The sequence below is a fragment of the Myxocyprinus asiaticus genome, chromosome 15 (genome assembly GCF_019703515.2).
Source record: "Myxocyprinus asiaticus isolate MX2 ecotype Aquarium Trade chromosome 15, UBuf_Myxa_2, whole genome shotgun sequence".
NCBI lineage: Eukaryota > Metazoa > Chordata > Actinopteri > Cypriniformes > Catostomidae > Myxocyprinus > Myxocyprinus asiaticus.
In genome coordinates, this window is record NC_059358.1 from 6,714,738 (window position 1) to 6,741,641 (window position 26,904).

The 26,904-nt window shown below is 39.0% G+C and overlaps 1 protein-coding gene across 7 annotated transcripts in view; it reads right to left on the reverse strand.

Annotated features, from left to right (window-relative positions):
- LOC127453089 (OTU domain-containing protein 7B-like) overlaps positions 1 to 25,709 on the reverse strand; it is a 63,443-nt gene extending 37,734 nt beyond the window's left edge. For 4 of the 7 annotated variants that reach the window (XM_051719160.1, XM_051719158.1, XM_051719159.1 and 1 more), the window contains exons 1-2: positions 25,495 to 25,709; positions 24,925 to 24,969 (exon numbers count right to left, since the gene is read on the reverse strand). The gene's annotated coding sequence lies outside the window, so the exon portion shown is untranslated. Of the gene's footprint in view, positions 1 to 7,237; positions 7,610 to 16,792; positions 16,910 to 24,924; positions 24,970 to 25,494 lie in introns of those variants that run through there. The other 3 variants (XM_051719155.1, XM_051719156.1, XM_051719157.1) reach the window with 3 other exon arrangements.
- Positions 25,710 to 26,904: the final 1,195 nt, after the last annotated feature.

Below are 26,904 nucleotides of genomic sequence, written 5' to 3' on the forward strand. Positions count from 1 at the left end.
AGTGGAACCCCAGATACCGAACTTCCACCCGCCCAATTGTGCACATCCTCGGGTTGGCCGTGAGCCCCAACAATCGCAGCAACCTCAGGACAGCTCTCAGATGTTGCATGTGCCGCCGCCAGTCATTACTATAGACAATAATATCATCTAAATATGCGGCAGAATATGCTGTATGGGGTCTGACAATTTTGTCCATGAGACGCTGAAACGTGGCCGAGGCCCAAACAAACCAAACGGAAGGGTCACAAATTGTTGTAAGCCGAATGGTGTGGAAAATGCTGTTTTTTCTCGGGAGACTGGAGTTAAAGGGATCTCCCAATAACCCTTTGTTAAGTCCAGTGTCTAATAAAATTGAGCTGTGCCCAACCGATCAAGCAACTCATCAATCTGAGACATTAGGTACGTTTCAAATTTGTACATCAGGTTCACTTTGTGATAGTCTACACAGAACCGGACCAACCCATCGCTCTTAGGTACCAGAAGCACCAGGCTGGCCCAATTGCTGTGCAACTCTTCTATTACACCCATATCAAGCATTGCCTCTAATCTTCCTTAACAACCTTTTTTTTGTGTTCAGGAAGGCGATGGGGTGGCTACGAACTACCACCCCCGGGGTGGTGTTGATGTGGTGCTCTATGAGGTTTGTGTGACTGGGGAGAGGCGAGAATACATCCACATATTCCGACTGCAACTTGGCCACGTCTGTGAGCTGCGACGGTGAGAGGTGGTCTCCACACGGGACCAGGGTGAATGAATTTGGTTTGATCGTCACCTCCGGCCCAAGCTCCGCCCTCTCGGGGACTACTGTCGCTAAGACCACAGGGACCACCTCCCTCCATGATTTTAGGAGGTTGAGATGGTAAACTTGATGTGCTCTGCCCCATCAGTTCTCTTAACCTCATAATCGAGATCTCCAACTCGCCGTGTGACCTCAAAGGGCCCTTGCCACTTGGTGAGTAATTTAGAGCTTGAGGTGGGCAGTAATAAAAGCACTTTATCTCCCAGTGTGAATTCCCGTAGTCGAGTGCCCCTGGCTTTGACGTTCCTGAGCTTGCAGCAAATTCTCCTGTGTTAATCGACACAAAGTGTGGAGTTTTGCTCTAAGATCAAGAACGTACTGAATTTCATTTTTAATGTTTGAAGGCCCCTCCTCCCAAGCTTCCCATATGACATTGAGCATGTCGCACAGCCGATGCCCATACAGCAGATCGAATGGGGAAAACTTTAAGGTTTTATTAAATTGTTCCACCAACCCATCTGTTTGTGGGTGATAAACACTGGTGCGAATCGATTTAATACAAAACAATTAGTATAGTTTACGTAGTGCTCGTGACATAAAGGTAGTGCCTTGATCAGTGAGGATTTCTTTTGGAATCCCCACTCGGGAGATTATTTTGAAAAGTGCCACCGCAACACTACGTGCTGAGATGATGCGCAGGGGCACTGCTTCAGGATATCGCGTTTCATAGTCCACCAGAACTAATACAAAGCGATGTCCGCGTGCGGTCCGTTCTAATGGCCAGACAAGGTCCACGGCAATTCTTTCAAAGGGGACCTCGATCAGCGGTAGAGGGTGCAATGGCACTTTTGGGGTGGCCAGTGGATTTACCAACTGACATTCATGGCACGCCGCATACCACTTGCGAACATCCCTGTGAAGGCCCGGCTATTATTCGGTTAAGCATTTTTTCGTGACCTAAATGGCCAGTCATTGGATTATAATTATAATGTCCTGCATCACTCGATACAACTGATCTTTAATAACTCCGTGCCTGCGGAGCGTCAGGGATCTGGACCAGCATCCCCACCTCCACCACTGGACAACGATCCTGGCAGTACCCGGCTTCCCCGCAGCTTATTTCCAGCAGGCATCCCGGAGCTGTTGGTCAAAGCAAAAGGGCGGTCGTGCCTCCTAAATTTCAGGGATCAGACGCGTTGGCGACTCTGCTCCGGACTACGGCTGACCCGCTGCATGATGGTCTTCTTCACATCCTTATAGTTGAGGAGGCTGGTGGCGGGAAGTTGCCGGGCCGCTAGCTGCACCTCCCGGAGAGTAACGGCAACAAGCGGGTCACCCACTGGTCGGGCGGCCACTTCCACACCTCTGTGTTTTTTTCGAACAGGTCGAAGTATCAATCAATCAATCAATTTATTTATAGAGCATAATAAAAACAACAGTAGTTGACCACTGTGCTGTACAACCATAATAAAATATCACAAAAACACATCACATATATACATCACCAAAATACATCAATTCAGCTATGCTGTACAAACCGCAATGCAAGATAAAGAGGTACACACATCACAGCACATATATAAATGTACACCTCTGGACTCTAAGGACAATCGTAAGCCTGCGCAAAAAGAAACATTTTTAACTTTGATTTAAATTCTGATTCTGTCGAAATTTCTCTAAGGGATATTGGTAAACTATTCCACAGTTTAGGGCCAGCAATGGCAAAAGCACAGTCACCCTTGACTTAAGTCTAGACCAAGGAACCATCAATAATCTCTAATCAAGACATCTAACAGATGTATTTGCACTCAGAAGGTCAGAGAGATAATTCGGTGCCAGTCCATTCAAGGCTTTAAAAACATAAAGTAGGCCTCAGGATCATCATACGGCCCCATCTTCATCAGGGTCACGGGTGTAGTGGGCTACGGGGGAGGTTGCAGCACCAGCCCCCTCTCGATCGATCAGGATCTGGAACACCTGCCGGTCCTCTGCTTGGGCCTGGAGCAGGAGTTGGAAATGCTGTTCCTGCTCCAGGCGTAACTCCATGAGGGCTTGGTGCTGATTCTGCTGGATGCTGGCGAGGGACTTGATAACTTCACCCAGCGGTGACAACTCCATATCGGCGTTGTCATCCAATCCCGGGTTTCGGCACCAGTGCGAGAAGGTTTTGATTCTTCGGGGCAATGGAGGAGTCAGGAGACAACGAAGCGGCTTTAGGCAAGTCTTTTTATTTTCTGCCTTCAACGTCTTGTATTGTTTGGCTGCTTTATCAAAACACTCAATTTACGTAGCTTCTTCGCCACACTCAGTAACAAACTTAAATACACTCAGTACATGCTGACACCATGCTCTCGTGTCGCTCTCTCTTTCACAAACAGATGCGCTGGTGCGCCTTTTCAGGTCTCCCTCTGCCACCACTATAACAAGAGGCAGGTGTTAGAGATAATTACAACCCAGGTGACAAGCCTTACCGTTCTCCCTCTCCCGCAGACAGACACATGACCATGATTAACACGAGACAAACGCGTGTACTGTACAGTGCACCGTGGCACTCACATTATATGACGTGACTAATAATTTGTTGTCCAGTATGGTTCAGTTCACAGCGCAGGTTTGACAAAAATGCGGTTGTGAGTCCTGAAAATGCGCAGGTGTCAGTTCGGTTCGACATAACCATATTAAGCACTCAAATACAGGACTGACTATTGTGTGAACGTGGCCTAATTCACTTTTAACAGAATTTCCAATAAAATTACTTAAAAGTTGAGTTCCGAATAAACTTTATTTTTGAGACACACAACTTTCAGCCCTCCAAAATTCTCACTGTAAAGTTTTAGAAGTGAATAGGACACTGCGATGAGCACTTCTGATTGAAATGTACGAGTTGTTGTTGCTCTTCTCCTTCTCTGCTTTGTTGCACTTGACTGCCAGGTTGACGTCGCGTGGCACCTCTGCATGCGCATATAGCCAAGGCCTATTGTGGACCGACTGTATACATGCTAGACGGAACCAATCTACAAATCGCATTATCTAGGTCTGCAAGTGAGATTTCGCAAAAATGGGACTGGTACGATTCAGTCTGAATAACGAGCTTGCAAGACATTTTAAAAAGATGAATTACAGCTTTTTTTTTATTTTCTTCATGATAAGATACATGCAGTGAACGTGACACATATATTATGATTTACTATGTCGCGAGCCATCATGTTATAATCTGGCTGCAGCAAATGCGCATGAGTGACGAGTGTCCCCGCACCAGAGTGTGCATCAGTTGGGAGAAGATGCAATCTCTTCCCCGGTCACTTCACGCAACTCATAGACGTGGCGCTGACCGCACAGAGAAATGCTAGTTTCGGATTTATTTTCAAAACCCACTTCCTTATTATTTGAACTTTAATAAAGGATGCTTTAAAGATCATTGCAAAACGGATTATTCGTTTTATCTTGATTATCTTGTTTTCATAATTGTTGGAAGCCAAAATTGTAATTGAAAATAAAAATAAAAACATTTTAATCACCCAGCCCTGTTTTCAAGCTCTTTTCAGCAAAGAGCTAGTTTAGAAAAGCCTCTTCTTGACTGCTAAAAATAGCCACATATAATCATAGTCCAAAAAAAGCAAAACAAAGTACAAAGTAAAATCTGCAAAACAGTAAGCAGTGAGAGGGGAAGCAGGAGAGAAAGAAATCTGGCTAACCCCTACACTATGAATGTGACATAACACAATGGCCTGTACTGATATGACCGAGAAGTCTTTCACAACGAGACTTGTCCACAGCCACCATTGCTTTCATATCATTATCAATCCTGAAGTCCCTTTCACATGACCTGTACCAGGCCTTCAACATACCTCTCCACACAAGCATCAGGCAAAACTTTGACCTTCTTCCCATGAAAAACATTGCAGATAACATCATGGAAGGGTTTTATGAGAATGAGAAATGTATGATATGCCTTCATAATTGTGCTATATAATTTATAGATGTGCACAGGATCACCCCAAATGATAATGCATCCAGGGAACTGCCCAGTACCCCATTGCATGCACATTGAAAAATCAACAGCAAACAGGGTCAGACTTGCAAGTTCCTGAACTCTGAGCATCACATTACAATGCCTGACCTGCAAGGTAACACTAAATGCATCGAGTTTAATGCACTGACACAAATCAAGGGCCTTATTACTCTAAATAACACAAAAGTATGACTAAAGGTCACAGCAGTCTTGTTTTCAGCCCTGTCTAAGGAGTCTGAAGGAAATGCAGTGTGTCACTGAGTTCAGGACCAACAGAGGAAACAAATTGCACTGCAAAGTAACTAGAGATCTAGAACATGTAGGGAGGGCAGTAGCTTTCTAAAACTATAGAGCGTGCATTCGAATATTCAGAGTTTTCAATCAACTTTTTTAAATATCATAACAAAACAAATATGAAGAGATAAGACTTTCAAGCAGGCCCAAACAGAATCTGCCACTGAATAAAGCTCAGCAGATTTCCACAGAATTGGAACACCCATTTCATATCTGCAGATTTCATAAATTTCCAACCAAAATCAGCACACACACACACACAAAACACAAAAGGTGTAAGAAAAGTCCACAGATTCTGTCTGGGCTTGCTCACTGTCTAGCGCATTGACAATGCTGCTCCATTGCTAAAAAGGCTTCTGCGCTGAAAAAATAAAAGATAAAAATAAAAGATAGCAACAGTAATGTTTTCATTGTCCTTGGCGAACAATCCGTCATAGTTTTTACGTTGCACAGGAGACTTGCCAACCTAAACTATTAATGGTTTGAACGAGGAGTCATTCTGTACTGTGTGTATGATTTGGTTTCCCCTATTCACATTTGAGCCCAAAACTCACACTTTTGTATGTGTTTCAACTTTATTTACAGGGCTTAAAAGGATAGTTCACCCAAAAATGAAAATTCTCTCATCATTTACTCCCTCATGCCATCCTAGATGTGTATGATTTTCTTTCTTCTACAGAACACAAAGATTTTTAGAAGAATATCTCAACTCTGTAGGTCCATACAATGCAAGTGAATGGTGGTCAGAACTTTGAATATCCAAAAATCACAAAGCCAGCATAAAAGTAATCCATATGACTCCAGTGGTTAAATCCATGTCTTCTGAAGCGATATAATAGGTGTGGGTGAGAAACAAATCATTATTTAAGTAAATTTTACTATAAACCTCCAACTTTGACCAGAATGCGAATCGCCCAAAATATTGATGAAAAATAGATTTTTTAAATTTAAATAATAAAAAAAATACATTTATCTTAATGCTATAATTATTAATAGATAAATATAGAATGCTATATTTGTTCAGAGTTCCACATAACAGGTTTTCTCTTGAGAAGTTTTGCCTCTTTAATTCTTTACATTTAGTCGTTTAATGCACCGCTGCTACAGCCATCAAAGCTCATTTTGTTTACTGTTGGACTTCAAAATCCTCTGCTGTGATCAGTGTTTCTGTTATTATGTGTAATCCAAAAGTTTATTTGAGAGGTGTTGTGAAGAGCATTTGTCAGAAGTCATTCTGCAGATTCTGTCTGACACTGCTTTAATAAATAGTTTACTTGTAAAAAGGCTTATCAAATTGTTGGATTTCGTAAACTACATGTTGCGCCCCTGCAATATGTATTCATGTACAGTGGCGGATAATTTCGCACATTTACCCGCAACTGTCGACAAGAAATGCTGCTAGATACAAAGACGCATGCTTGAGGAAACACACCTGATTATATTTTGAAGAACAGTCGAAAGAAATGCCGGCAATGCGCGTCTGATTTGCTTTTTTGTTCAGAAGTTAATTTGTGCTTTGGCATCAACGCGCGCAGCACGATCATGTTTTGCAGAACACAAGCAAACTGAGTTCTCAGACTATCTCAGGATGCATATGCAAACAATATTGGGACTACAGTTGAATTGTCAAGTGTGTCATAATTCAGTAGTCCTACAGCCCCAGAAATGGTTCTTGAACAAGTTTACTTTTGGCCTCCATTTGTATGTTGCAAAATTATCATTATGATAATAGCATTAGGCCATGGTAATACATGTTATATTTTATATTCTAAATTAACAAAATTAGTTTGATAAGTTAAAATGATATATATTTATTTGTTGAATACAAATGGACATAACGCAGCTTTATACATGGGTTCCTAACTAGTAGTCTAACTAACTAGTCGCCTAGCTCAGACAATGCACTGTCCGGTTGACTGGTAGTTTAAGGGTGTGTTTACACTTGGCAGATTTGGTTCGATTAAAATGAACTCTGGTGCGATTGCTCTGTTAGTGCGGATTATTTGAACAAGTGTGAACGCTGCCATCTGAACCTTGGTGCGCACCAAACAAGCGGACAGAGACCGCCTGAATAGTGGGTCTTGGTCCACTTCCAAATGAACTCTGGTGCGGTTCGATTGATATATCAGCGCAACATGGACCAAAGACGTCTAAACGGACCAAAAACAGGAAGTAATTTGCCTTATACTGACCTCAAGCATACCTGGTTCTTCTCATCATAGGAGCTATGTTGCCCATTACAGTTCAGTAAAGGCGCCGGAACCGCCGTCAGCCGTCCTTGTAGCATTTCTTTGTTTGTGTGTGCAACGGAGGAATTCCGGGTGCTGTTTTGACTCCTTTACACATTTTATTAGCTCTTCATTTGTTCTCAGCTGTTAAAAATACCACCATATATACATATATAAATATAACAAGCACATTTAGCCCAGCAGCCAGCATTGTTTTGGATGTTCGAAAGTTCCGTCGCAAAATATACGTCATAAAAGCTGTCCAATCAGATTGCGACTTTTTCCTGATGCCTTTTGTGTTGTATTGTTAGGTTCGGTGTTAAAAATGCCAGTGTGAACGCTTTTTGGTCCGGACCAAGAGGACCGAACTAGAAGTGTGAACACACCCTTAAATTGGTAATTTTGCACATCCCTATACCTTTTACCTACAAATTCTTCAATAGACATTTCTTTCTGAGAAAAAGGAGTTAGTTTGTTTTTTATGAAGTTTTCATATCAAAACGTCAAATTACAATACTTACAGAATCGCAATACATTTTGAATCGGCTAGGAAATATCATTGTAATATCAAATCGGGAGTTCTGTGTCAATTCTCAGCCCTAGCATCAATGGTTTCTATATACAATGTGTTTTGGCAGCGATTGAGTATTTTAACTAATCACAGACATGTAACTGAAACGGCAATGGACAATCAGAGATGCTTCAATAGGTTTTGTCAATAGTTCAGAAAGAACCTACATACTGTATATTTCTTCTATACCATAGATATCTCTTCAAAATAACTTTTATCAGGCCTAACATTAACAAACATTTTTACAATATTTAATGCTTAATAGATGCTTAGAAGAAACTGGAGTGCAGGTCATATCCACCATTGAAATCTGCTACTCTGAAGAACCACGTGGTTGCCTACTTTGTGACGTCATAGTAATTTAATCTTTTAATCAACATTAATAATCACGATTAGGACAATATCAAGGGCAATAATCAACAATTATTATTTTTGGGGCCTGGGTAGCTCAGCGAGTACTGACGCTGACTACCACCCCTGGAGTCACGTGTTCGAAACCAAATTGGCCTGGTTGCTAGGGAGGGTAGAGTCACACGGGGTAACCTCCTCACGGTCAATTAGTGGTTTGCGCTCTCAATTGGGAGCGTGGTAAGTTGTGCGTGGATCGTGGAGAGTAGCATTAGTCTCCACATGCTGTGAGTCTCCACGGTGTCAGGCAACTGAGACTTGTCCTCCACTACCTGAATTGAGGTGAGTAACCACGCCACCACGAGGACCTATTAAGTAGTGGGAATTGGGCATTCCAAATTGGGGAGAAAAGGGATACATTTTTTATTATTTTTGTCATAATCGTGCAGCTGTAGTGTATATGTGTCATTTCTTTCTGCACTTGTAAACCCTTCATTTCTTGTCATTCTGTGGTATGTAGTAACCAACAACATTACTAACTTTATTCAAAGCTTTATTTTAATTTTTTGATCTTTCTATGTGTCTCAAGGGACTGGGTGCTCTGACATCACAATTTATGAATGCATTCTCTCTTGCAAATAATAAGAGTAAATTGACAGTTAAAGGAATGTTCTGGATTCAATACAAGTTGAGCTCAGTTGACAGTATTTGTGACATACTATTGATTACCACAAAAATTTATTTTAACTCGTCCCTCCTTTTCTGTAAAAAATAAGCAAAAATCTGGTTTACAGTGAGGCCCTTAAATGGAAGTGAATGGGGGACAATTTTTGAACGTTGTAATACCGTTTCAAAAGTATAGCCACAAGACATAAACGATATGTGTAAACATGATTTTAATGTGATAAAATCACTTACTAAACTTTTCTGTGGAAAGTTATAGCCAAATTTTACAACTTTGTTACCATGATGACGTAATGTCAGCAAACCCAAAAACCCTAAAACAACTGTAAAAATTACAATTTAAACAACTTTACATCTCAAATAAAACAAGTTAACAGAAGAATTAATGCAAGTGCTTTTATAAAAATATAAGCTTCACATTTCTGTTTAAACCCTCCAAAAACTTGACCCATTCACTTCAATAGGCCACATTCACTTCCATTGTAAGTGCCTCACTGTAACCTCGATTTCTGATTTTTTTTAAAGAAAAGGAATGACAAGTCGAAATAAAATTTTTGTGGTAAGCAACATTATGCCACAAATGCTGTCATTTGAGTATTTAACCCGGAATTTTCCTTTAATCATGGCAGCCCTCAAGGGAAATACGAGAGCTGTTTGTGAGTGTCTGAGACAATGAAATGGTGATTTTAGAAAACTAGACATCTAAGCAGGCATAGTCTGAAGTGCGCAATCATGATGGGCACACCAAAAAATGCAAATCGCTCAGTGTGCAATGGGAAACTAGCTGCGGCTTATACAAAGGATGGTATTGATGAATGGTATGAATTCAAGTGACTGTTGTTGTATTTACTCTGAGGTTGTTATATAATCCGCATATAGGCGTATGTGACATTTCTTGAGATTTAATCTAGTGCTGCTGATTAATTAATCAAGCATTAAGAAGTCTACCATGACCACGAGTAAATACAAAGACACTTATCTGTATGAAGCATTTAAGCAAGTCAAGCTTAACTGCTTAAATAAAGCAATTCAAACAAACCAATGCAAGGGGATAGGCATCAAACTCATCAGCATTTAAATGGGAAGAATATCAAATATTTCTTTATGTCAAACAAAATGGCTATTCTGTAAGGATGTCCGGACTATACAACAAACTACAGGATTTTCACAGTAAGTGTGTGCAACAGCAGCTCAACACAAATTATCCACAGCCTAAGGCAACTATTGCTCATGTGAAATCCCACGTGCTGCACGTTCAGCAACCAGGCATCTTTACGTCAATCCCTGTGATGTCATCCCAGACGAAAGACTCTTCTTCAGCTTCTCTGGGATAGGATTACAGCTGGTCTGAATCAAGACTGATGTCCAGCGCATGAGGAATGAGCCATGTGACCAACACACTTTCACACCAGGCATTTGGCCCAGTGACAGTCACAGTGTTGATGGCTTGGGTAAACTGACTGCCGCATGGAAGACCTCGTTTATTTTACTCTCTGGCCACTGTTTAAACCACTGGGTTATGCTTTTGGAAACGGGTGTTGCACAGTGTTATCAGAGGCATTCTAAAGAATAACTTATTTTTTAATGAATGCTGTGAAGTTGATGCATAGGTCTGGTATAGCGAGGTATACTGCTTATGGGACTCTCCAGAGTAATGAATCAAACTATGGGCACTGGCTGTTGTCACATGACCCTTTGGAGAGAGCTGCTAGGACAGTCAGTTCCTAGCAGCTCTGTAGCAATCAGTGCTATGTATAAAGTGGACAAAACAATGGCTGCATTTTACAACTACAGCTTAAAATCAAGTAAGAGACAAGACTCTCTGACTAGTCTTAATTGCAAGTGAGAAGTCACTTATCAGACACTTTTATCCAAAGCAACTTCTACAGGGTCAATCACCCTTGACCAAGTGCTTTGCTCAAGGGCACAATAGTGATGGCTCATGGCTCTTTCATTCGGAGTCTCAAACCAGCAACCTTCCACACCGCCTCATCTGATGGAGCCTGGGTCAAATGTGTAACTTAGTACAAGTTAAGCTTAATTGAAAGCATTCGTGGCATAATGTTGATTACCCTCCTTTTCTTAAAAAAAGCAAAAATCTGTCAAAGAGTGAAGCACTTACATGGAAGTGAATGTGGACCATTTGTAAACATTAAAACAATCACTGTTTCAAAAGTATAGCCACAAGAAGTAAGCTAAACAATATGCTTGTTAACATGATTTCCATGTGATAAAATTGCTTACTAACCTTTTCTGTGTAAAGTTATTCCCAGTTTTACACCTCTGTTGCCATGATGTTGCAACATGATTTAAACAACTTGTGTAAGTGCTTTTATAAAATTAAAAGCATCATATTTAAGCCAGTAAACCCTCCAAAAATTGCCCCAATTCATTTCCATTGTAAGTGTCTCACTGTAAATTCGATTGTTGCTTTTTTTTTTTTTTTTTTAAAGTAGGGACGAGTTGAAATTAATTTTAGTGGTAATCAACATTATGCCACGAATGCTGTCGATTGAGCTCAACTTGTATTGAACCCGGAGTATTGCTTTTAAATGTTGCCTGTATTTGTTGGGGTTAATGACTGCTGTGGGAGAATTTTGGCTCCGTGGATAACACTAAGTGATATGAAGTCCCTGCCCCACCTGCTCTCATTCACCAGCTGTTCACAGGTCCACTGGAGAGGGGACACCACTTAAACTTTCATAACTAACAAGTAGCACCAGCAGGTTTACACTCAGACTCTCAGTTTCCAATTAGCTGAATCAGCAAACAGCAAAAATTATCAACTGAAGAATGAAGTAATGTAAACACAGAAATACAGAGTGGTGCAAAGCACAGAACATAAGCATCAGATATCAGGTAAAGCAGACCTGTATCTAAAGTAGTACCCAACAGTAAAACAGAGCAATTCAAACACCGATTTTAATAAGTAATTCAAGATCCAAGTGTTATTGCAAACTAGCCCAAAACAAACACTGAGAGCGAAGAAAATTCTTGAATAATGCCTGATTTTATGAACTATCACAACACTTCCTTCCCTCAAAACTGTTAAAACCGTTTTTTGAAGTACCCAAATACCACCAAAGCCTAAACAGCCAAAAGTCTACAGTAGTGGCGTGAAAAGCACCTATACTTTGGTACCAAGTCGTATTAAAATAAAAAAAGATGTCACGATACCAGTGTTTCTGCAGACTCAATTTGATACCCGTACGGTGTCTGACTGACACGACTGCTCCCAAATACTCACACAAATTTAATATACACTACCGGTCAAAGTTTTGAAACACTTGCCTGAAATGTTTCTCATGATCTAAAAAATCTTTTGATCTGAAGGCGTATGCTTAAATGTTTAAAATTAGTTTTGTAGACAAAAATATAATTGTGCCACCACATTAATTTATTTCATTATAAAACTAAAATTTAATTAAAAAAAAAAAAAGTTTTTGAAATTGATGACTTGGACCAAATAATAAAGAAAAGCAGCCAATAAGTGCCCAACATAGATGAGAACTCCTTCAATACTGTTTAAAAAGCATCTCAGGGTGATACCTCAAGAAGTTGGTTGAGAAAATGTCAAGAGTACATGTCTGCAAATTCTAGGCAAAGGGTGACTACTTTGAAGATGCTCAAATATAACACAGTTTTAATTTATTTTGGATTTTGTTTAGTCACAACATAATTCCCTTAGTTCCATTTATGTTATTCCATAGTTTTGATGATTTTACTATTATTCTAAAATGTGAAGAATAAAAATATAATAAAGAATAAGTGTTTCAAAACTTTTGACTGGTAGTGTATTTGGTAAAAAAAAATAAAAAATAAAAAATGTATGCACAATTATTCAAATTAAAATTGTAATATGGCCTAGTGTTACAATAAAACTGCAATCTTAGTCTGCATGAGCTGCGTGCTTTAAAGTGAATGTGTAACGCATATTACTCTTAACTCCAAACTCCACAGAATCAAGAGCTCTGTGTGTTACTGTATAGGAGATGACAGAGCAAAGCACTCAAACATGCAGCACATGCAAACTATATATTTATAAAATTAAATCACAGCATTTGTGCTTTAATGATCACACAGGGCCATGTAGCAAACTGTTTTTCCATGTGAAGCTTAAGTCAAAAACACACGTCAAAATAAAAGCTAGACGCCTGAAACTAAAGAAATTGCAACATAAATATATCTGAATATTAAAATATAGTATTCACTCTAAAAAATAATAATAATAAATAATAATGATTATTAATAAAAACAGTAACATAATTATTAATACATAATAATAATAATAATAAAGCAACATATCACAATCAACAGTGCTGTTGTACTGAATAAAAGTTAGGTAACAAAATGCAACGGTATGTTGAGAAGTAAGTGTTCTATATTAATTTGTTAAAAGTTTCAGGAATTAGTTTAATTAGACACTAATTTGTTGATGAAATTTAATTCAACTTTAAAGCTTGGAATTAAAAAAAATAATAATAATAAAATGGAAAACACAGAATTTGGGAAAACAGATTTCAGTAGGACCCAGCAAGTCCTCGAGTTCCAGAGTACTCGGAAGTAACAGCAATGATCGATCATGAAAACAATCATCGAAAATGAAAATGTGTGATGTGACTTTTCAATGAATTCGAAATTCAGTGACAACTACCTGACAACTTTGCATAAACGTGTCAGAGGGGCCTTTAATTTTAAATTGATTACATTGTGATTTTCAGCAGTACCTTGATTGTCAACAGAGATGTCTCACTGCAACCAAACTGAAAAACAATGCTGCAATGCTAGTGTTTGTTCTATAGATTTAAGATAAAAGAAAGTTTAATCCACTATGTTTTGAACATCTGTCTCTGCACACATTTGCTAAAAAAGTTTTATTTTCATATAATGTAGAAACTTTGACTCAGTGTCTATTATTTAATAAAAGTACAAATGTATAATTGACAGTAAATCTCCCTCTGTGCCTACATGTTTGGATGATGTCACACACCTGCATCTCAGCTAAATTCTGAGCTGAAGATATCCACACGAGTTGTAAGTCCAACATAAAATGCCATTCCATTGCAGTTTTCCAGTATGAAGTTTAAAATTCAGAGTTAAATGTGCATTCAGTAATTTGGGGCAAATTTAAAAAGTTTTACACATTAACAAATGAATTGTGTTTTTGTGAAGAGTGATCTGAACAGTGTACACTCACATGAGATGAAGACTGTACTCATAATAGTTTTCTATAAAAAGTGTTTTTATTTTACATGGTGCAGGTCACCCCCTTCAAAGTGTTTCGCCATGTTGAAATGACATGACCCGCTGCGTTTCACTAAACATCAAAGTAGAGAATCGTTGCGCTCATTGGCTGCCACCTATGTAGATAAGCTCGGCTATGCTTAGCGCAGTGGTGTTTGGTGATACAATGAGTGAAAAGAACACAATGGAACATATTTATTATTGAGCTTTAGAAGAGGAGACAACAGGAGATTCAGTTGCTGTACTGCCGAAAAAGTGAAATAGTGAAAAAAACTAGAGTAAACATCGTTAAGGCATCCACAAGGTGGAAAGATTTGATGACGGAGAAAAGAGTAGTGATGCCAATGTTGCTTCTTTTTTGTTGGACAGGTACAAAATTATCAGTTGTTTAGACCACTCTCTAAACTAGTATCAGTGGAATCAGTACAGAAAACTCATACAAGTTTCCCTAAAACGTTTTAAAATTACGTGTGTAGTCAACATACGTTAGTAATGGACAGTTTTCAGCGGTGTTTACAAACATAATCGGAAAGTAATGTGTAATTTTATTTTCTTTGCTATCATAGCTATAGTAAGGGTGCCCATCTACCTCCACCTCTATGAAACGACATACGTCTTCATTCGTTTAGTGCAAAGTAGCTTGGCACAGTGATTATTGTGGATTTTGTGTAAACCATGACATTGGTTTGCTTGGAAATAAAAATGAGTTCTTCAAATACAGTATTCATGGCCATGCTAAATTTGATCATCAAAAACAATTCTAATCTTTCCTTTACAATGACATTCTGTATCGCTAGATAATTGAGGTTTATTTCACGCTAAACAGTTCTCTAATAAAGGTAATAACTGTCTTTTGAAATAATGTGAAACGTAGACAGTCTCCAAAGATTATTGATATGAGGGACAATAATAATCTGTCCTTAACCGTAGAAGTCTGTTCACTTGAATTCTGACATTTGTTTTTAGGCAAAGCAATTATATTATATTAGTAATAAATAACTTTAGAAATTACCTCAAACTGACATTTTCTAGATGCAAATGATATTTGAGACGATCATGCTGATCCACGTCGACAGATGGCATTACATCATCTAACACCACTGCCGTATAGGTACTTAAAGTACATGAAGAAGAGCAATGCTAACACTAGCTAGAGAACTACTGAATGCCCCTTTAAATGGGAGGAAGCATGAATAATCACAGCAACAAACTCCATCAGAGCACAGCGTGACTTTCTGTCCGAGGCAAAGATAGTGCTCTACACTCTGGAGAAGTGCGCACACACACAAGGCGAAATCTTTCGTTCAAACATCTAGATGGAGCACAGCTGAATGTAACAGAACGCAGGGTCTTCAAAACTATTTTCAACTTAACACAGCCTTTTAAAAATGCGATGGTTATGGCATCTCCAGTCACGTCAACCGTGGTTTGCATATACATGGTTCAGAAACAGTGGTGGCACTTACTAAGCTTATTACGGAAACCTGAAGGAAGAACAGAGACCCGCGTTCTGAGCATTGTTTCAATTAATTGGCCAGCGAGTCTTCACATATTGACAAAATATCATGCATTATATTTTTATTATGCCCTCTTTTGTACTTATTGTAACAGACTGCAGTATAACAGCCTATAATAATGAACAGACACTGGAATAACGAGATGCAATGCAGCTGCCAAAGACGTATGACATATATGCACGTATTCGGGCCTTTCCCACTGGTGGTACTAAAGCCCATTTTAAGTACTTTTCCCCAGGTCTAGTGCTTTTCGTCGCTTTTGCACCTAAGGAACTATAGTTCCTCAAAGCCGTTTTAGGGGACATTTTTAGCTCCTACTCCGGGGCAGATACTTTTGGGGCGTATAGGAACTGTAGTACTGTGGGAGGTGCTGCAACCTGTGATTGGTCAAAAACCAGCATTGAGAAAGGAGAGGAACTCCTCAGCCACAGTTAGTAAACAAACCAGCTGCTAGCCTCAATCGGTGTTGTTGATTTTGTTGTTGTTACTATTAAAATGCGCATGCAAATAACGTCAGAAAAATTGTCAATACTAGATGGCGTCACTACGGTGGTTCCTTTTGTGAATGCAAATGCAACGGGAAAATTCTCCTCGGGTGTTCCATTCCTCGTAAGAGTTCTCATCTAGAAAGTTACTGAGGGAGAAGTACAAAGACTGTAGGTGGTCAAAGGCCTATTGTATATCTACATGTCTTTTTAATTACTTTGAGTTCCCGAGTAGACAAAATGACCAAAATGCCCATCCCTAGGCCCTACTTAAAAATACTTAAGCAATGCTTTGCATTGAGAAACACGAAGGACACATGCATTTGTTTGAATTTATTATTTATATTAAAATTACCGTATTAGAATATTTTTGCTGTGATATCAATATTGGTATCGTGACAGCAGTAGTCTACATAATATCAGCATAATCATTAGGGATGTCCCAATACCGATATTGGTTTTTAAATCCTGTGACTGAATCAGACCAGAAAACAACACAAAAATATTTGTAACTTCTGAATGAGAGACGTTTACAGTGATGTACCGGTGGGCATGTGTGTACTCGCCAGTCACACATCAGACTCGTCAACGTACGGAGATGAATTGTGGATAAAATATCTTTAAATGTTCGCGAAAGTTCAATTTGTCAATATCTGTGCTGTCTTCAAACCTGTATGAACTTTTTCTGGGACTGGGCATGGACCAAAAGCCATTTTTGATGTTCTTCTTGAGAAAATTTCTCAGGTGTTTTTCCATTCACCACCATTGTCTCCTCCCACTGATGGTCACAAATATGGCGGCTGCGGTGAAAAGTGATGTCACTGAAACAGGTCAATTGCTTTTGACGCAACACAACACCCACGTCCGGTGAAAAAATGGTGTAACTAATAATGGAGCAAAGAGCCCCAAAGCACAGTTCTCTCTTGTTCTACTGTTACAGGTGTGCTGTAAATAGGGTATGACTCACATAAAAACCCTAGGATCATGTAACTTTCAAACTGTTTACCGGAAACCATACACAAAACAACACACAAGACTTTTCTGGGTGATACACAGGGCCTTGGCAGTACTGTGTGGCTACTGACTCTAACAATGGGCCAAACTAAAGCCAGAAAAAAACACTGAAAGAATGGTGGAGCACCTCTAAAGCAGTCCATTCAGTCAGCATCAGAACCTGATGTGGGCTTAAACATCTCATGACAAGTCTGTGCACTTAGATTTAGAATTAAAGTCTATTAACTTCAGCTTGTCAAACTGTCAGAAGGCAAATTTACTGATGTTAATTGTGCCATAAGTAGCCTACAGTGTTAAAGAAATGTTCCAGGTTCAGTTAAAGTTAAGTTCAATCGACAGCATTTGTGGCATAATGTTGAATACCACAAAAAACTATTTTGACTTGTCCCTCGTTTATAAAAAATAAAAATTAAATTAAAAAAAAAAAAGGCTAAAATTATTTACAGTAAAGCATTTACAATGAAAGCACAAAGGGCCAGTCAATATACGCTATATTATAAAAGTATAGCCACAAGATGTAAACATTATACGTTACATGATTTCAGTGTGATAAATTGCTTACTAGCCTTATCTGTGTAAGGTTATAATCAGTATAGGGATTACAGGGTTTACCAGTATTATTGTCATGACAACAAAGTTGTAATATTGGATATAACTTTTCACAAATATGGTTGGTAAGTGATTTTATCCCACAATACTGTTATCAAGTATAATGTTTACGTCTTGTGGCTCTACTTCTGAAACTCGTGTGTATCCACATTAATCCGGATAAATTTGAAAATTGTGTTTTTGTTTTCGGAAAAGGAATGGCCTTTGAAGCAATGCAATGTCAAGGTTGTACAAGGTAACATTTATCTTTAACATCTCTATCAAAGTGGATAGCAGGTGTCATGATCAAATGAGTCTGCCCATGAAATCGAGCCCCCATCTGATGTCATAGCAATTCCATTGGCTCATAAAACTTTGAAAAAGAAGCATTTTCAAACGAAACATATTAATGTGGACTTGGTTTTAATGTTTGTGGATTCGCTAGTTTGCTTCCATAGCAGATGCCTAACTATACCTGTGATTTTTCCTTTTTTTTTTTTTTTTAATAAACAAGGGCTGTGTCAATTTTTTATTTGTTTGCGGTATTCAACATTATACTACAAATGCTGTTTTTGAGCTTAACTTGTATTGAACCTGGAATATTCATTTAAGACCTCTACTGTAAATCCATTAACATCCTCTGAAATGGAAACAATAATATATATGTGTGTGTGTGTGTGTGTGTGTGTGTCACTGCTCCCTGTCTCCTCGAATCCTGGGTTTTGGCACCTGTGCACACTCCTTCAGGTTTGGGTATGGGAAAGGAGGAGACGGGGAGCAGTGACACACTTCAGGTAGGCTGTGTGCGTTCTTCACAGTGCGTTTCTTATTTCAAACAGGTCAGTGTAACTAAACTCTCAGTCAGCTTAAACATCTTGAAATCTTCAGTTTCACAATACTAAAAACATTAGAACACTCAAATAAGACACGGCAGTCGCTGCACACTCGTGTCCCTCTCTCTCTGCTCTCTGGCGTGTTTTGGCTGCTTTTGAGGCCTCTGCCCGCTATCACTGTAACAAGAAACAGCTGTTAAAGATCATGTCAACCAGCCTGATGAGCCACACCACTCCCTCTCTCAGACACGACCATGCCCCCATCACCACAATATTTATATTGGAAAACAAGCCAAAACAAAAACAAATCAAAAGTGTATTTTGTTGCAGTGTATAATGGGGCAAAGACTACCCACTCTCACCTTTTTGTTTACTTCGCTCCATCTTTAACTCACAAAAAAACAAACTCTCTCTTATTAATAAAGCTGCGTATTGCCAATTTTCTTCACGATAAGAAATGCACAATAACATTTATTATGATTCAACAAGTCGCAAGCCATCACGTTATAATCTAGCTGCATTAAGCATCCACGCTCTAGGGACGAGCGTCCCCGCGACAGAGTGTGCCTCAGCTGGGTGCAGTTTCAATCTCTCCCCCTTAGATCGGGACATTCACGCAACTCATAGAAGAGGCGCTGACCGCATAGAGAAATGCCAGTTTCGGAGTTTATAGTTATTTACATGATCTGCTTCCTTATTATTTGAACTTTAATAAAGCTATAACGTATTAAATATAACTGCATTAAAGATGTAACGCCGGGGTGTTTCATTTAAAGACACTCGACACGCAAGTTTTGCTTCAGCAGAGCGGCAGCTCCAGCTCCACTTATTTTGTATTTTTGCATTATAATTCCCTCATACTTGGCGATCTACATCACCTGAAGCTGTTTGGAAAGTTTAGAGTGCAGCTGGACCGTGAGCGGTGTTCTTCCTCACCTCAGTCAGGCACGAACTGCAGTGCTGCTCTCGCACTTTATCATTAGAGTTTAATGTGATCTCATATTATGTTAAATGAGATCAAACGACTATTCGACAACTAAAATATTTGTCGACAACTTTTTATTGTCGACGTTGTCAATAACGTCGTTTCAGCCCTAAAAGGCAGCATAAAACTAAGCCTCCAGTGGTTTAATATATGTCTTCTGAAGCGATGCAAGCAGTTTTGGGTGAGAACAGACCAAAATACACAGGTCGGTTGTTTACAAGAGTGACAACTGCATTCTAGAACAGAACTGACACCTGTACATTTTCAGAACTCGCAACCACATTTTCGGCAAACCCGTGCTGTGTGAACAGAACCGAACCGAACTGGACAACTAGATGTTAGTCATGTCATTTAATGCGAGAGAGCAACGCTCCTCTGTACACACTTGTCTCGTTTGTTTCATGTGAGGTTTCCTTAAATCACACAGATGGTGATATGAACTGTGTGTGGAAGATTCAGCCGCTGACTTCCACCGGATGCTTACCAGCACAAGCCACGCAACACAAAAGCTGTGCTCTGCACTCGGTTAAAAAGCATTCAAAGCTGCAGTTGGTTAATTGTGATCTGATGGATGATCTACTCTAATTTTGTCATGTGGAATTAATGTTTATAATATAGAAATTCTGCTGCACAGCGATGATATCTGAGATCATTACCTCGTCTCTTGTATGCTGCGCTTAGCAAAGGTAACTCAATCTATGCAACGTTATCGTTCAGGTAGAACTATTCTTTCAACCACTAAAGATAGCTTCACTAATCTTCCAGACTTGCCTCAAATACTCAATATGCCAAAAAGTTCAGAAGAACTCTATGTTGTCACAGAAAATATGGATTCAGTCTTCTGTAGCACTCTAGATAGTGTCGCCCCCCTTCGATTAAATACAGTTAAAGAGAAAAATCCTGCACTATGGTACAATGATCACACTCATGCTCTCAAGAGAGCAGCTCAGAAAATGGAGCGTAAGTGGATGAATACAAAATTAGAGCTATTTTGCGGTGCATGGAAGGATAGTGTCTCTAACTACAGACTGGCTCTAAAAACTGCCAGGTCTGCATATTTGAGCAAACTCATAGAAAATAACCACAACAATGCTAGGTGTTTATTCAGTACTGTGGCTAAACTGGTTAGGAACAAAACTTCTAGGAACCAGATATTCCATCGCAGCATAGTAGAAATGACTTTATGAATTTCTTTATTGATAAAATCGAAATCATCAGAAACAAAATAGGACTAACGCATCCGTCTGCAACAGCACCCCAGAAGACTCAAATTATTCCCTATAACGAACTTCCATCCTTCGTTGTTATAGGTCTGGTAGAGCTTACAAAAATGATCAAAATATCAAAATTAACAACATATATGTTAGACCCAATACCGATTAAACTCCTAAAAGAGGTGTTTCCTGTCATCTCAGAACCTCTTCTTAATATTATTAACTCATTATCCTTAGGGCATGTCCCAAGAAACTTTAAACTGGCTTGATCCAGGACAACTGGCTAATTATAGACCGATTTAAAACCTCCCGTCGAAAATACTACAAAAGATAATGTCCTCCCAACTATGTACATTTTTACAGAGAATGGTATATATGAAGAATTTCAGTCAGGATTTAGGCCCTATCACAGTACAGATACTGCACATATCAGAGTTACAAATGACTTGTTCTTATCATCTGATCGCAGCTGCATTTCTCTTCTAGTGCTCTTAGATTTTAGTGCTGCCTTCAACATCATATATCATGACATTCTCTTGGATAGGCTTATTATGTTAAATTATGTTCTCATTTGTGGACAGGCATTAGCTTGGTTTAGGTCCTATCTCTCTGACCGCTACCACTTTGTGTAAATGAGGAACTGTCAGATCAAATAAAAATTAAGTATGGAGTGCCACAGGTATAAGTTTTAGGGCTTCTGCTTTTCTCCCTATATATGCTCTCCCTGAGAGACTTGATCAGGAACCATGGAATTAGTTTTCACTGTTATGCTGACGATACATAACTTTATATTTCTTTGAAATCTGACGAAATTCCACAATTTTCCAAATTAACAGAGTGTATAAATGATATCAAAGAATGGATGGCTAGAAATTTCCTTCTACTCAATTCTGTTAAAACAGAAGTACTAATTATTGGAACAAAAACCTCAAAAAATAAGACCATAAAATATAATCTGACTCTTGATGGATGTACTGTAATGTCAGCTTCTACAGCAAAAAATGTAGGTGTTATATTTGATAGCAATCTAACCTTTGAAAAACAAATTTCCAATATCTGTAGAACTGCATTCTTCCACATCAGAAATATTGCCAAGTTATGACACATGCTATCTGTTTCTGATGCCGAAAAACTAATTAATGCGTTCATGACTTCAAGACTAGATTATTGTAATGCATTACTTGGTGGATGTCTTGCAGGTTTAATAAATAAACTTCAGTTGGTTCAAAATGCAGCAGCGAGAGTGCTAACTAGAACCAAAAAATACGAACATCTCAGCCCCATTTTATCGGCGTTACATTGGCTACCTGTTAAGTTTCATATTAATTTTAAAATTATGTTAATTACTTACAAAGCTTTGAATGGTCTAGCTCCAAAGTACTTAAGTGACCTTATATCACGCTATAATCCATCACGCTCACTACGATCGCAAAACTCCGGCCTGTTAACAATACCGAGAATATCAAAATCCACAATAGGAGGGACATATCATTTTCATATTTGGCTCCAAACTATGAAATAGTCTTCCTAGCAGTGTTCAAAACTCAGACACATTTTCTCAGTTTAAGTCTAAAGACTTATCTATTTAGCCAGACATGCACCTAATTTATCCCTCAATTCATAGCTATGCAGCTTTAGTTAGGTCAGCCAGAACCAAAAACACTTCTCTTTTCTTTAACCCTGCTTTAAATTGAATGGCATCTATGCTAATTTTATTCTGTTTCTTTCCCTGTCTAAGCCTCAGCATACCAGAGCCTGCCAGATCCATCTCCGGTCCTGCCTGATGTCCGATTCCCACTGTGTCACTGAGTGATGATGACCAACTGCAGCATGTGCCAGCCAGGCTTCACTTCAGTCAACTAAGACAGATTTCACAGAGGATAAACTGATGCAAACTCAAAGACATGGGATTCTTCATGAGCCACTGTCTGAAGCATGGGCTCAGGATGGAGTTCACCAAAATTACCTGCCATAAGCTTCCAGCTGCACTGCGATGCTCCTCACTGAATGATACTGATATCAACTTGGTCAAAGTAGAGACAACACTTTCTTGAAATTAATGAAATGAATTAACCACTAACAAAGGCCTTCATTGGCCAAAATCAAAGGACAACGTATCTACGTCTATTTCCTCCATTAATTCAGGATGACTTCAAGAACTTTAACACTAAAACTTAATAGTTAATATAAAATAGATTTAGTTAATCATTGACCCACAACTCTTACTTAGTTTACAAATTTTAACCACTAATATTTCTAAACATAGATAGCCAATATTGGCATTATATTCATTCATTTTCTGTTATAGCTGAATTTCATGTACAGCTGCTTTGAAACAATGTCTGTTGTGAAAAGCGCTATACAAATAAATTTGATTTGACACGAACTCACACCTCAGTTGGAAATATTTATTTAATAACACGGCGTCAATTGAGATAAAGCATGACGTGTTATGGACGTCGCCATCTTTGATATTTATGTAAGTCACTGTCACTATGGTTACAGCTGTTAGAATACAGGGTTGACTTCGGTTGTTCATTCATACAGACAGTATTCGACAGTCTCGAGCTGCTACTGTAAGATGTTGTATGAACAGGACATTTCAAGACTCACACCTGTAAGTAAATACAGTTGTCAATCTCAAACACTGACTGTGTGAAAATAGCCATGGATTAAACCACTGGAGCCTTATGGATTACTTTTCTGCTGCCTTTATGTGCTTTTTGGAGCTTCAAGGTTCACTTGCATTTTATGGACCTACAGAGCAGAGATATTCTGCTAAAAATCTTTGTTTGTGTTCTGAAGAAGACAAAGTCATACAGATCTGGGATGGCATGAGGTTGAGTAAATGATGAGAGCATTGTAATTCTGGGGTGAACTACTAGTTTAATCCAGTTAAATGTTCGCTTTTTACCCAAAAGCTTTTCATAAAACTAAGCCAAAACATCCCTACACCACTATCAGTGTCTACTTCAGATTAGCCTAAATTCATTTGTAATGTGCAAGGTTATATTTAGCTCAATAAATCTTATAAAATGTCATGATGATTCCAACTGGGGATACAGCAAAGTTCAGCACGTCGCATATAAAACATATATTACATTGTTAATAGCACTGCATATAGCATAGCCAATGATACAGTACAGAACGCATATATATTACACAATATGTAATACTTACAGTACTGTGCAAAAGTCTTAGGCACATAAGACGTTTCACAAAAGCATTTGTCTTAAGATGGTTATTTATAAGGGAGCCTGGGTAGCTCAGTGGTAAAATACGCTGGCTACCACCCCTGGAGTTCGCTAGTTTGCTAGTTCGAATCCCGGGGCGTGCTGAGTGGCATTCACTCAGCCAGGTCTCCTAAGCAACCAAATTGGCCCGGCTGATAGGGAGGGTAGAGCACATGGGGTAACCTCCTTGTAGTCGTTATAATGTGGTTTGCTCTCGGTGGCAAGTTGAGCGTGGATGCTGCGGTGGATGGCGAAGCCTCCACACGCGACAAGTCTCCGTGGCAATGCGCTCAACAAACCATGATAAGATGCGCGGGTTGACAGTCTCAGCGCACTGGGAATTGGGCATTACAAATTGGGGAGAAAAAAAAAAAGATGGTTATTTATATCTTAAGCTTTAGTGTGTCAATGGGAAATACAAATGTTAGACAACCAAACATTACTTTTGCAAATAGAAAAGATTAGAAGAACAGGGAGCCCTGCAACAGATGTCATGGCCCCCACTGAACATCGTGTCAGTTTGAGATTACATGAAGAGACAGAAGCAATTGAGACAGCCTAAATAAATAGAAGAACTGTGGCGAATTCTCCAAGAAGCTTGAAACATCCTATCTGCCAACAACTGAGAAAAACTGTATCCAGGTGTAACTAGGAGAATTGGGGCTGTTTTAAAGGCAAAGGTGGCCACACCAAATACTGATTTAGCCTTTTTATGTTTACTGGAGTTTGTATGACATTAAGTGATAAATGAAAACTATTTATGTCATTATTTTTGAAGACATCCTCACTATGCAACATTTATAACAAGTGCCTAAGACTTTTGCACAGTACTGTATATAACAAGCCTACAGCCTGCAACTAAAATAAAAGATGAGGCCGTAAACAATACAATTCAATAAAAAGTACACTATATGACATAACTACCGATTAAATACCTGGGATGCATGAAGGGTTGCTGGGCTGAAAGGAGGGTCCAAAACCTGCCAAGTGAAAGCTACAATGAACTATAACAATGTAATTTGTTAAATTTCGCCATTTATAGTTTTAAATCAATAGAAACTGTGCTTATCACTGTCTGTCGACGCTTGAACGGACTTTACGAGCGTCTCAAAGTTGCTGAGGCACAAGTATCGTGTTAGCTCGCAAACTGACCATCAAGTCGTGTAATACGCAATTCTGTGCGTTTTATAAAGACTTTTAAAAAACTTTTATAGTTTGTGTGAATGTTGTTCGTCTAGTTTTCGGCAGTAAAGGACTCGCCCACTGTCCCCACAGAGAGTCAAGCCTAAAACACACAACCTAACGGCCAACTTTCCCTTCTAAAAGCTCTACTTTCACACCGTTTATCCACAGAAAACATCTCATTTGCAGTCAAATTACAGATAAAGCAGAAATATGGGACACTTTCCTTTCATAACCGACACTAAGCCACTAATGAAATCGACCCGGTTCCGTGAAGCTTTTTCGGGCTCGCGCAGCTAAAGCTAATGCAGTCGCGCGCTTACCTCGAGCGGCCTCTCGGAATTTCTCTCCCATTTCCTCTCGCTCTGGCTTTTCGCTTGCAGAAAATCCCCGCGGGATCGTCTTCCTTTAGTTTGATGTGTTATTCAGCTTTGTTTAAATATCCAAAATACGGCTTGTGTACTGTCTTAAAAAAAGACTTAGCGACTAAGTACATTCTTACACCCACAACAACAACAATGTCAACCAAGGCGCTACAAATCCGCCCATCTAAGGAAACTCTACTGGCGTTTTGGACCAATCAGAACGCGAGCTGAGTTTGACGGACACAAAATTGAACCATTGACAGTATGTACTGTCTAGTCAGCTCCGCCTCTGGGCAGATAAGGGCAAATGTGAAGCGAGAGTGGGAGCTCAGTATTGCATGCTGGTTGGTTAACCACATTCTCTGGTGGGCACCGGTTCGAGGAGCCTCTGAACAATAAAACTGATCAAAATGACAAGTGCCATAAAGTTGGCTCGACGTTCGATATTCAGAAATAGACACAAATTTAGGGACCATCTCTAAAGTTACATACGACATTGGTGTACACATTTCTAACTTCAGTAGCATTTTAAGCATATCACGTACAGTCACAAAACCAACTCCAATGTGCTCAGCTAGGTATATGAAAAATCTAAAAGGTGTGCATTATTTCTGACACCTAGCTGGACACTTTGGAGTTGGTTGTATGTCTCTAAGTCATTCTGTTCAAATGCTTTTGAGCTTCAAATTATGGTATATTTTGTGTATGAGCCTATTCAGTAGGGACATACATAGCAATGTTTACATATGATCTGACAGTTTATTTTAATAGACATAAAAAATCTATAAGGTGTGCATTATTGCTGACACCTAGATGAACACTTCTGAGTTGGTTTTGTGACAGTAGGTGATATGCTTCAAATACTATTATGCAACTTGTAACTTTAGAGACGGTCCCTAAATTTGCGACTATTTCTGTATATCTAAAGTCCAACGTCGATCCAACTTTATGGCACTCAAATGACAACGCAATGACGTCATTTGCTGATGCTCAAGATGATGATGCTGGATAAATGTCATCAGCATCAATTCCACATGTTGTGACAGCATGACCTCTGCTTGACACAGTCAGAGGAGACTCGAGTGCAGTTTGCAGAAGTCCGTTATTTTGTATGATGACATGTTAACACCTAACATTTATGTGGAAATTTCTACATCTACATTTAAGTGGTCTGAAAGACATTACATAATCGAGATGACATTTGATTCAGGAATTTCCAATGAGAGCAGACTTCTGTTCAAATGCTGCATGCACCTAAAATTAATTATCTTGTACAGATATCTCAAAAAATTAAAAAAAAGTTCTGAAGCACTCCATTAAACATTTTAAAAACCAAGTATTGCTATTTTATTAGACAAAAGTATTTAA